This window comes from Mobula birostris, chromosome 15 (assembly GCF_030028105.1).
Source record: "Mobula birostris isolate sMobBir1 chromosome 15, sMobBir1.hap1, whole genome shotgun sequence".
NCBI lineage: Eukaryota > Metazoa > Chordata > Chondrichthyes > Myliobatiformes > Myliobatidae > Mobula > Mobula birostris.
The window spans coordinates 134,004-146,889 of record NC_092384.1 but is presented as its reverse complement, the minus strand read 5'-3'; positions in this window follow the sequence as shown (position 1 = coordinate 146,889).

Genomic DNA, 12,886 nt, shown 5'->3' with positions numbered 1-12,886 from the left:
TAGAACCCGAACCCGAACCCGGATGTGAGGTTATTAGCTTTGCTGCTCTCCGGACAGTCACTTGTATCCAGCATGCCTCCTCCTCCTTTCCCAAAACACCTTCGCTCGTATTCCCAGCATCCAGTGGCAAATGCTGGAATTAAAACTGAAGATGTTGTCCAATTTGAAAATGTTCTTGGAAGGGGTGGCAGAGGAGGGGTCCACGTTGGATGGGCCTTGGCTTGGGGAAGTGGTCCACATAGATGGGTCCTGACCCTGATGTAGGAGAGGGTTTTGCATTTGGTGGGGCCTGGTGAAGGGGTGGAGTCCACATTGACGGGTCCTAAGGTGGGGCTCACATTTAATGGGGCCTCGTGGGGAAGGATGTCTGCACTGTATTGTCCCCAGATTGTTGAATGACCTGCTGTAAGTTTTGACCTACCTTAATTTCCCTTTTAATCATTTTTAACATTAAAAGAAAGAGTGCCCGTTAGACAGTTATTGAAATGACTTTCAGAGCCGACCTCATTATTCCAGTGACTTGAACAGCAGTGCCAGTGGATGCTGTGATCACCTGATGGTTTGGTTAGGCAGCCATTGCTTCTGTACGTATTAGTTAAAGTAGATTTTTCAATAGCTGAGCTTCTCTTCCCGACCAGAATTACACAATATTGTATCATTCCAGTGGTCTGGTCACATTTGGGATGAAATTGCAATATTGCAAATCACTTAATTTAATCTCTGATAGCTTTTTGAATGATTTTAGAGATTGTGTTAGGCACGTTTAACCTGTTACCAGTGGACATATTTCTCCTAATTTGTAGATTACATCGTTGTTTTGACTGGTTTCCCTAATAAAGTGGATTAAGGTAAATGCAAACAACAGGAATTCTGCAGGTGCTGGAAATTCAAGCAACTTTTATGTGTGTGGATTAAGGTAAACTCTGCCTTGTATTACACACCAGAGAGGTGCAGGATTTACCTCCCTGTGACTTTTGCAGAGCAGAAACACGTAAAAAGCATGTCATGTGTTTCGTTTCCTTGTAATTTTTTCCTTCTGTTAAATTTCTTTTTGAGGTAGCTTTCTGTGCTGTTCACCTGGTTTTAGAGAGCAAAGTCTTGCACACAAATCAGAGTTAGTCACTGAAGATCTAGTCAATGTGGAGAGACAAGTACAGCAGGGGAACAGGCCCTTCACCTCTTCTCTCTGGCGTCTTCTCTCTTCATCTCTTCCTAACAAAAGCCCCAAGCCCAACCTTAGTGTCCCTCACCAGAGAAACCTCCCTTTAATCATAAGACCATAAGATGGAGGAGCAGAAGTAGGCCAATCAGCCCATCGAGTCTGCTCTGCCATCCAATTCTTCCAGTCATTCCCATTCCCCTTGCCTCCTCCCCATACCCTTTGATGCCCTGGCTAATCAAGAACCCATCTATCTCTGCCTTAAATACACCCAATGACTTGGCCTCCGCAGCCTCTTGTGGCAACAAATTCCACAGATTTACCATCGTCTGACTAAAGAAATTTCTCCGCATCTCTGTTCTAAATGGATGTCCTTCAATCTTGAAGTCGTGCCCTCTTGTCCTAGACTCCCCGACCATGGGAAATAACTTTATCATATCTAATCTGTTCAGGCCTTTTAACATTTGGAATGTTTCTATGAGATCCCCCTTTCCTCGTTCTCCTGAACTGCAGGGAATACAGCCCAAGAGCTGCCAGATGTTGCTCATATGGTAACCCTTTCATTCCTGGAATCATTCTCGTGAATCTTCTCTGAACCCTCTCCAATGTCAGTATATTCTTCCTAAAATAAGGAGCCCAAAGCTGCACACAATACTCCAAGTGTGGTCTCACGAGTGCCTTATAGAGCCTCAACATCACATCCCTGCTCTTATATTCTATACCTCCAGAAATGAATACCAACATTGCATCCGTTGCCTTCACCACCATCTGAACCTGGAGGTTAACCTTTAGGGTAACCTGCACAAGGACTCCCAAGTCCCTTTGCATCTCTGCATCTTGAATTATCTCCCCATCTAAGTAATAGTTTTGCCTGTTTATTTCTTCCACCCAAGTGCACGACCATACACTTTCCAACATTGTATTTCACTTGCCATTTCTTTGCCCATTCCCCTGAACTATCTAAGTCTCTCTGCAGGCTCTCTATTTCCTTCACCTATCTTGGTATCATCGGCAAAATTAACCACAAATCCATTAATCCCACAGTCCAAATTATTGACGTACATTGTAAAAAGCAGCAGTCCCAACACCGACCCCCGTGGAACTCCACTGGTAAGCGGCAGCCAGAATAGGATCCCTTTATTCCCACTCTGTTTTATGCCGATCAGCCAATGCTCCACCCATGCTAGTAACGTCCCTGTAATTCCATGGGTGCTTATTTTGCTAAGCAGCCTCTTGTGGGCACTTTGTCAAAGGCCTTTTGAAATCCAAATGCACCATGCCTACTGCATCTCCTTTGTCTACCCTGCTTGTAATCTCCTCAAAAATTTGCGGTAGATTTGTCAGGCAGGATCTTCCTTTCAGGAAGCCATGCTGGCTCTGGCCTATCTTGTCATGTGCCTCCAGATGCTCCGTAATCTCATCCCTAACAACCGATTCCAACAACTTCCCAACTACTGATGTTAAGCTAGCAGGTCTGTAGTTTCCTTTCTGCTGCTCCGACCCTTCTTAAATAGCAGAGTAACATTTGCAATTTTCCAGTCATCCGGTACAGTGCTTGAATCTATCGACTTTTGAAAGATCAATGCTAATGCCTCCGCAATCTCTCCAGCTACTTCCTTCAGAACCCAAGGGTGCATTCCAACAGGTCCAAGAGATTTATTCACCCTCAGACCATAACGCTTCCTGAACACCTTCTCAGTTGTAATTTTCACTGCACATACTTCACTTCCCTGACACACTTGAGTGTCCAGTATACTGCAGATGTCTTCCACTGTGAAGACTGATGCAAAATACTCTGCCATCTCTGCGTCTCTCATTACAATATCTCCAGCATCATTTTCTATTGGTCCTATAGCTACCCTCAACTCTCTTTTGCCCTTTATATACTTAAAAATGCTTTTAGTGTCTTCTTTGATATTAGTCACCAGATTCCTTTCATAATTCATCTTTTCTTCTTCCATAAAACTGCAACTTTGAAGCACCCAGGCAACAGTTGTTGTATGCACAGACTTTCCCATCTCAGCCTCTGAAGCTTGTAACTTCTCCAGGGTTGTCAGAGATCTCTTCCTGTACTCCCTCACTACTCCCCTTCTTGCACGGTCACTCAGTTTTCGAGAATGGCCTACTCCCTTCAGATTTACAGCTGTGCCATATTCTTTCCATTTCTTGATGATTGACTTAACTGTACTCCAAGGGATATTCAGTGACTGAGAAATATTCTTGTATCCATCTGCTGACCTGTGCTTTTCAATAACCTTTTCGCGGAATTGCTTGGAGTGTCCTTTTGTCTTCATGGTGTAGTTTTTGCCAGGATACTGACTCACCAGCAGTTGCACACTCTGCTTCTTCTTCGTTTTTGTTTTATGGCGGTTGGCAACCAGTTTTTCAGTGCATTACCGCCACCTGTTAGACTTGTGGTGTTCCAACCAAGTATATCCTGGATTTCTCTACTATAGACAATCTAGTTCAGCCTGCAGTTCTCTGTTAGCATCACTCTGTAGTTGCAATTCCTCGTGACTGCTTAATGCGCTCATTAGATAATGCCGCAAACTGCTATCCCTCCCTAATTTTGTCACGTTTTCATGTAGTTGCATTACCTGTATTATATTGATTTCATCTGCATCACTTGTAAGACTAAAATCGTCTTGTTAATGAACAGTAATTATCGCACGTTATACTTTTAAAATTGCTGTTTTTCCAAGTCTTCTGCTTTTTCAGGTTTTCCTTTTCTTGGATCATAGCCTGCAGTTGTTTACCGAGACCTTGGAGTTCTTCTTCATTTGCTTCCATGTTTTCATTTTATAATCTGAATGTAGATAATTCACTTTGCAACAAATTCCTTTTCTTTTTGTATCCTTGTAATAATTTCCTCCATTTTCCAATCTCCTTTCCAATTCACAGTTGTTCTTGTCGGGTACTTCTATTTGTTGTTGGAGTTCTGCACCCTGGGCTTCAACCATAAAATCTGAGTATTTTCCATAAGTTCTGAAACATATTTCTTAAATTCTTTTTTTTCATATTATCTTTATTTTTTTTTATTATACAAAAAAACAGCACATCTACAAAAACCACGACCTTAACAAAATCTAATTAAATATTGAGCAGCAAAAGGGAGAAAAATATAAAGGCAGAAGTAAACATACACAGCAGAGGTTCACCACACTAAAAAACCTCAGTCCTCACCCCGTAAGAAAGTCCAACACAGGGCCCATATCCTTTCAAAGATGTCCCCTCTGTCCTCTTTACATAGTCTCAGTCTCTCCAGAGGTAAAGTATTTGTCAGTTCTCTCAGCCACAGATCGTACGTAGGCACAGAGTCCAATTTCGGCATTTGCAGGATTAACTTCTTGGCAATCACCGTTCCAAATAATACAGCCTTTTTTTTTCATACTTATTGGCTGAAGATAGGGAGCTTGTTGCTCCAAGGATGGCTATGAGCGGGTCTGGTTCCCGCCGCTTCCCAGAAGCCTCAGAGAAACAGTGAAAAATACTTTTCCAGTGTGCTTAAAGCTTACAACATGACCAGAATGAATTGACAAGTTACTGTTCACAGATTTACATCTATTACAAACTGGTGAAACTTCAGGGTAGAAACTGTGCAACTTTTCTTTGGAGTAATGAAGTTTATGTATTGTTTTAAACTGTGTAAGTCTGTGTCTGACATTGACCGAACAATCATGTATACTCTTTAAACACTCATCCCAGATCTCCTCTGTCAGTTCTATACCCAATTCATCCACCCATGCCTGTTTAAGACCTGCAGTATTCACCCGAGCTCCATTATGTAGGATCTGATAAAAATAGGATACCGTACTACCAGTAACAGGATCAAATTTATTTATTGCCTCCGGGGACTCATGTTTGTCTAAAACCTCGAAGTTAGGTATATATTTCCTGACATAATCTCGAATTTGTAAATATCTAAAAAAAACTAGATGCAGGGATATTGTAAACTGCTTGTAACTGTGCAAATGAGGCAAAGTTTCCATTAATATATAGGTCACCTACACTACAGATGCCTCTCTGTTTCCAGGTAGGAAAAAACAATATCATTCAGGCCAGGCAAAAAGGAATGATTGTCACAAATCGGCGTGTCAATATAAGTTTTTGGGGCCTTAATGTGTAGTTGAATCTGCTTCCAAATTCTTATAGTGCTGCCAACCACGAAGCTGTTACTAAAATTGACTTATTAACTGCAATGGGGCTATTAAGGAGAGCTGGTAAGGAAGTCTTCTTACAAAGCACTCGCTCTATGAGTAACCATGCTGAGCACGAGTCTGAGGTAGAGGGTGGGCCTTTTTTCCACCATGCAAGAATGGATAGGTGGGCAGCCCAGTAATACATTCTAACGTCCGGTAGGGCAAAACCACCTGCTTCCTTGAGCTTTGACAAGTGCTTTTTAGTAATTCTAATGGCTTTATAATTCCAAATGAAGGGTATAATAATTGAATACAATTGCTTAAAATATGACAGAGGATTAAAACATGGAATTGACTGGAAACGATGAAGAAATCGTGGCAGTACAATTATCTTGATTGCGTTAACCCTCCCCACCAAAGAAATTGGAAGGAATTTCCAAAAGTCAATATTGCGTTTAACCTGCTCAACTTTGTTTCGCCAATTCACTTGCAAAAGGTCATCTGGGTTTTTTGTAATAGTCACACCAAGATAGGAAAAATGATCATAAGTTATTTTCAAGGGAATGGACTGTAAATATGCTGTATTAACCACTGCAATGACTGGCTTACCCCAATTAATAGAGAAACCTGAGAAACTACCAAAATTATTAATTAGAGTCAGAAGGGCGGGTATTGATGTTTGTGGGCTGGAGATATATAAAAGGACATCGTCAGTGTATAACGAAAGGTGATGTTTATGTCCATGCATATCAATGGAGATATCAAAGGGTCCTGTTGGATGCTGACAGCCAGTGGCTCAATGATAACTGCAAACAAAAACGGAGAAAGGGGGCAGCCTTGACCAGTCCCACGATGAATTGCAAAAGGGGAGGAAATATTCTGATTAGTGATAATAGAAGCAGATGGGTGTGAATAAATTATCTCAATCCATTTAATGAAAGATGGTCAAATTCCAAATTTCTTAAGTGCAAACATCATATATGGCCATTCCACTTGGTCAAACGCATGTTGCGCATCTAATGAAATGACTACAGCCTCTTCTGCATGTTTTGTATATAAAATATTGAGAAGACAACGCAAATTAATGTCTGCCTGGCATAAAGCCAGTTTGATCTGGATGAATAATAGAGCAAATGCATTCTTTTAACCTATTGGCCAGGACTTTCCCAAGAATTTTGGTTTCAATGGGCAGCAGTGAAATGGGGCGATATGATGAAACCACCTCGGGATCACGGCCTGGTTTTGGAATCAGAGAAACATTGGCTTTACATAAAGTAGGTGGCAATCTGGAAGCTATCCTAGAGTGATTCAACGTTCGTAAGAGCAGAGGCGACAATTTTGAACTAAATACTTTGAAGAATTCCATGCTAGGACCATCAGGACCTGCTGCCTTATCATTGGGGAGGGAAGAGATGACCTTCTTGATCTCATCTAGGCTTATATCAGCATCAAGTGTACTTACTGAATCTGTTGACGGTGTGGGCAGATTCAGATTATCAAAAAAAGCTTCCATAGCTTCAACGTCTGGACCGCCTTGTGATTGGTAAGCATTAGCACAGAACTCCGCAAAACACTTATTTTTTTCCGGGTCCGTCCATTAAAAGCCATCTTCGCCTTTATACGATGTATGGCCCTGGAGGCCTGCATCTGTCTTAACTGACGGGCTAATAATTTATGGGGCTTTTCACCAAGCTGAAAATACCTCTGTCTGACTTGTGTCAGTAGTTTTGAGACACTCCTGGACGTTATAGAATTATACTCATACCGTAAGACAGTGATCTTATTAAGTAATTCTGCTTCCTGGTCATATTTCTTAAATTCTTGACCATTTGCGATAAATATACTGCCATTAAGATTCCATCTCCCCTGCCTGTGAACTGTTGGATCCTCCGTTCAGCATTTCTTTGACTTCTTCCCACCTAATCCCTTTAATACCAAGATACTTTTCTGCAGACTTGACTATAATTTTAATTTTTTCAGTTCTTTTGCTTGTTTGTGCTGAACAATTAATTGCACCCACCATAAAAAGTACGAAATCCTTTCTACTCATTAATAGTGTATCCTTATTTTTCATATTAGAACCCTCACAATTCACCAGTTTATTATTCCCTGTATTTGTTTGCTTGACAGTCTTTTTCTCAGTAAATTCTTTCACTGCCTCTGCATAACTGATTCCCTGAGTTACTTTTACATATTGTATCTCAGCCGCCTTCTTGCTATAAATGCACCCTCGATAAGCTGCGCTGTTCCTCACCACAATTGCAGTATTTCAGCCCAGCGCCCGCTTCACGTTTCCCATATTCATGTTCTCCAGTGCATCTCCCACATTTTTGTTTTCCTCTGCAGACTGCTGCAATGTGCCCGAATTTCTGACATTTACAGCATCTTAAAGGTGGTGGTATATATGTTCTAACCACATAACACATATACCCTAAGTGAACGTTAGTCAGCAATCTCTCTTCATCAAAGGTAATCATTACTGATAAACTATCACACTTCTTCCCATTTCTTGTAACTTTTAAACGTTTGGCCTCAATAATTTTTGCTCCTTTTATGTTCTGGTTAATCTCATCCATAGTAACTTTTGTTGGTATTCTCGAAATAACTCCTCTAGTCCACTTTCTATTGTCAAGTATTGAGCATTGTACTTTGCTGTCTATTTTACTTAGTCTTATCACTTTGCCTTGCTGAGCACTATCCCGACAAATCACTAATAGCCATCCTTTTCATAAAATCTTTGCTCTTTTCATCTCCACTATAATTTTGTTGAGCATCTTCGTCAAACAAATCGGGTTCCAATCACCAAGAGACGCCCCGTCTTGGCTTAGTTTTAGAATTGCTTTAATCTCATCTTCTTTCCATTGTTCTGCTGTCCTGCTTTGATCATCCGCTGACTCCTCAGAGTTTGATATCCCGTACCTCTGCTTTCTTTTTTTCCTCTTTCCATTCCGTTCCTCTTTCCCACCGACCTCCATCTCTAGTTCACTTGCACTCTCGCCAAAAACTTCCCTCAACAGCTTGGCTCTTTCCTTGATGTCCTCTCTCTGCGCCATTTTCCAGTGAGCTCCACAATCAGCTCATCAGTTGGACCTTCCAGACACAGGTGTATTTTTGCTGGTGAACGCAGCAGGCCAGGCGGCAACTCTAGGAAGAGGTACAGTCGATGTTTCGGGCCAAAACGTCGACTGCACCTCTTCCTAGAGATGCTGCCTGGCCTGCTACGTTCACATGCAACTTTGATGTGTGTTGCTTGAATTTCCAGCATCTGCAGATTTCCTCGTGTTTACAGGCATATTTTTACTACAATCAATTGAAACACCTTGTTTGCACACAGGTGATCTCCATTTAACTAATTATGTGACTTCTAAAACCAATTGGCTGCACTAGTGATGATTTGGTGTGTCATATTAAAGGGGGTGAATACTTATGCAATCAATTATTTTGTGTTTCATATTTGTAATTAATTTAGGTCACTTTGTAGAGATCTGTTTTCACTTTGACATGAAAGAGTCTTTTTCTGTTGATCAATGTCAATAAAACCAAATTAAATCAACTGTGTTTCAATGTTATAAAACAGGAGAACTTGCAAGAGAGATAAAGACTTTTTACAGGCACTGTATAGTTCTTGGGGTTAAAGGAAGCGAAGAACATGGGAAGGTAACAGGAACATAATTCAGAATCTGGAAAAGGTCCCAATACAAGAGTTTGGCCCGAAACATTGACAATTCCTTTCCTCCTACAGATGCTGTTGGACCCACTGAGTTCTTCCAGCAGGTTGTTTGTTGCTCCAGATTCCAGGATCAGCAGTCTCTTGTGGCTCTCCTGAATCTTAATGATCCGCTGTGATCATATTGACTGGTGGAGTAACTCAAAGGGCTGACTGGCTACTCCTACTTTTTGTGGAATGGATGAGGCCTAAGGCTCCATATCTTGAGCATCTCCCCGGGATCCTACAGCCACCCCCCCACTAGCTACTTTCAAAGGAATTCCAAATTAAGCGTGTACCTCCCTACCCAGAAGAGTCTTGCTCTCTAAAGACACTAGCAAGCCAAGGAAGATGGAAAATTCTGTGGTGAGGTTGTTGCAAATTTTAAGAGTGTGAAAAGTGGTGGAGAAGGGAAAGAAATTTTGAGGGAGGTAAAGAGTTCAACACAACAGGTATTGGAAAAGAATGAATTCAGGTTAGGAGATACAAGCATAAAAGATGGGAGTAGGAGGAGGTCTTTCAGTCCTTTGTGTCTGCTCTGACATTCAATAAGATCATGGCAGATCCCCTGCCTTTGCTCCATTTCCTGGACTCTCTGATAGCCCCAAAATCAGTATTTGCCTTGGCTTTGAATTTACACAATAACTCTGCCTCCCTTGCTCTCTGGGCACAGTTCCACAGCTCGGACTGAAGACATTCCTCTTCTCAGCACTAAATGGCCAATCCCCCAATACTGAGGCAGACATTCGAGACAAGTAGAACAGCCTTTCAGCACCCATACCGAGGAGCTCATTTGTATTTTATACATTTCAGTTAGGTCACCTTGCATTCTGCTACAGAGATGATCAAAAAAATCTTAATGTCAAATCTCCAGGCAGAAGCTAAAGGAAGGTTGGGTAAGAAGGCACATTTAACCAGGGCCTTTGCCTGTATTTATTTCAATGCCGTGAAAGATTTAGAAGTACAAGGTCAGTCTGCGACAGGCATTCAGCATAATGACACATTACCACCCCTCTGTATTATGTGTGTCGCACTAAGTTATTTCTGGAAATAATCAAATTTGATTTGTTCTCAGGTGCATACTAATTTCAAATTCCTTATTATTGAAATTAACTTCAAGTTTATTAGTGTCCGACTTCCCAGGGGGCACTCATGGAGTGAGCTATACTTTGGTGTCGCTCCATTCTCTTTATCTTTTTTACAGGTAACCGCCCTTATTTACTTTATCTATACCTACACGAAAGGATTTATACTACAAATATATCTTTGAACTTCGATTTTTACTGATTGAAAATGCATACCAGAGCACGAGAAGTTAAAAACGGAAAAGGCTCCGGTGGGAACGGAAAAAAAGATGGCGATCCTGAAGCATCGAAGGAGACTCCATTAACTGTTGAAATAATGAAGAAACTTCTAGAGAATACATTTAACCAAAGATTCGCTGTGTTTGAAGAAGTTTTGAAGACAATTCAAGATGACGTTAAATCGTTCAGACGCGAAATTGATCAACAACAAATTAGAATCCCGGAACTAGACGAAGATGGCCGCAAAAGGGATCGAAAAATTGAATCTCTTGTAAAAAATTTAACTTCAGTAACTCAGCAGTTGGAGCGTTATAAAGCAAAGATTATGGATCTTGAAAATTGCTCTCGACGACAGAATCTGCAAATAATCGGTTTTCCTGAAGATGTTGTGACGGGAGATCCTACTAAGTACTTTTCTAAATTGTTAGTGGATGCGTTTGGTCCAGATATATTGGCGGAACCCGCATTGTTAGACCGCGCACATCGTTCTTTACGTGCGAAACCGGCTAAACAATTTAAACCGAGGCCCGTCATTATTCGGTTTCATTATGTTCATGTTAAGGAACAAGTGATAAGAGCTGCTCGGCGGAAAGGCATGATCGAATTTCAAAGTTTTACATTTCGTATCGTTGAGGATTTCAGCCAGGAAGTATTGAAAAAACGGATGGCTTTTAAACCACAGATGTCCGAACTTCATTGCCAGGGCTATAAATTAGCGTTGCTGTTCCCAACCTGTTTGAGAGTTGTTATGCCAGACAATTCTCGTCGTTTGTTTAAAACTCCGGGCGAAGCTCAAAGTTTTCTCGACAAATTGTCTTCCTCTGCTGAGGACTAATTAACGCACTGTTTTCCTTTTTTAAATGTGTTTTTCGTTTCCTTTTTTTAAAAAAGTTAATATTTAGCTTACAGATTTAGATTTTTATATTCTGAGGGTTCTTGCCTTGATTTTGTAGTGTAGGTATTTTTCACATTCTTAAATGATAGTACTCTTTTTTGTTAGTGATTTTGTATATCTCACGTTTAATATTTTTTCCTTTTGAGAGCAATTTAGTTACAGTTTTAATGTTTGCTTTTCCTTTTTTTTGAAACGTTACTGGAGAAGTATTACATTTTAAGATGGTGGATTGCTTCCTTCTCCTTCCCAGAATTCTCTCTTCTTGCGTCATTTCCGATCATTTCTCTACGAAAATCTAAAAATATAAACTGGGGCTTGTTTTCTTTGAAATATGAGTAAGTTTATTAGCATCCAGGGCATTAGTCATGGAGCAGTTCTCAATGTCTGTCATTTGACGTCTAAAAGCCTTGCCTCCCTCACTTGCAGATGCAATCAGTGCCACCAATCCACGAGTCATTGATGATGCCCGGGCACGTAAACTCTGCGTTGACTTGAAACGCTGCATGTATTATGAGACCTGCATGACGTATGGACTCAATGTGGATCGAGTGTTTAATGAAGGTAATGGCTTTGTGTCTGGCACTCAGTGTTTGCCCTTTGCAGTTTGTCCGAATAGTATGGAGGAAGGATAAATGTAAAACCGATCCTTTCACATTCCTTCCAGGACAAAACTGTATTTCACCAACAAGGAGATATATCGGAATTTAGAATCTTTGTAATGTGGGAAACATAGGAACCAGTTTTCACACAGCAGGCTCCCTCAAACAGCAGTGTAACGCAGACCAAATTGTATATTTTAGTGGTGAGTATCGGTCCCAGGACACTGGAGAACTCCCCTGACCCTTTACTTGTGACAGGATCTGAATGTGCAGACAGAGTCTGGTGCAATGTCTTATTTGGACCTCCACCCTCAGCAGATCATTAGCCTTGATTCCACCATCCAAACCCATCTTAACGCTCCCCCCCACCCCCCACCCCACTCCCCTGCTCTCCGCTTTCCACAGAGATTCCTCTCACTGTGATTATCTCGTCCACTTGACCCTCCTCACTAACCAACCTCCCTTCTGGCACATATCCCTGCATGTGACAAAAGGTGCCCATTCACCTTCCCTCACTGATGCACTATCAATTACTCCAAACGACTGGAAGTAGAGTAAATACTGAAAGGCTTTTATTAACAGTAAACGGCCTAACGTCCATGCTGGGTATCTGCCCTGGACTGAGGGAGGAGCAGTGACACAATCGCCTTTATTCAGGGGTCTGTGGGAGGAGCCACAGGAGCAGTTAGCAGAGGGGCCTGTCCAGACAAGTAACCCAGTTACAACATATATACATGGTTCACCACACTCACCACCATTCAGAGCCCTAAGCAGTTCTTTTAGGTGAGGCAGCACTAGCTGAAGTCTGGAAATCTACTATTTCCGGTACTCCTGATGTGGCCTCCTCTACATCGGTGAAATCCAACGTAGGTTGAGGTACACTGTGTCAAGCATCTTTGCTACATTTGTAACAAGCAGGATTTCCCAGTGGCCAACCATTTTAATTCCAAAACCTATTCCCATTCCGACATGTTGGTCCATGGCCTCTTCTACTGCAACGATGGGGCTACTCTCAGGTTGGAGGAGCAACGCCTCATATTCCGTCTGGGTGGCCTTCACCTTGATGGCATGCACATTGATTTCT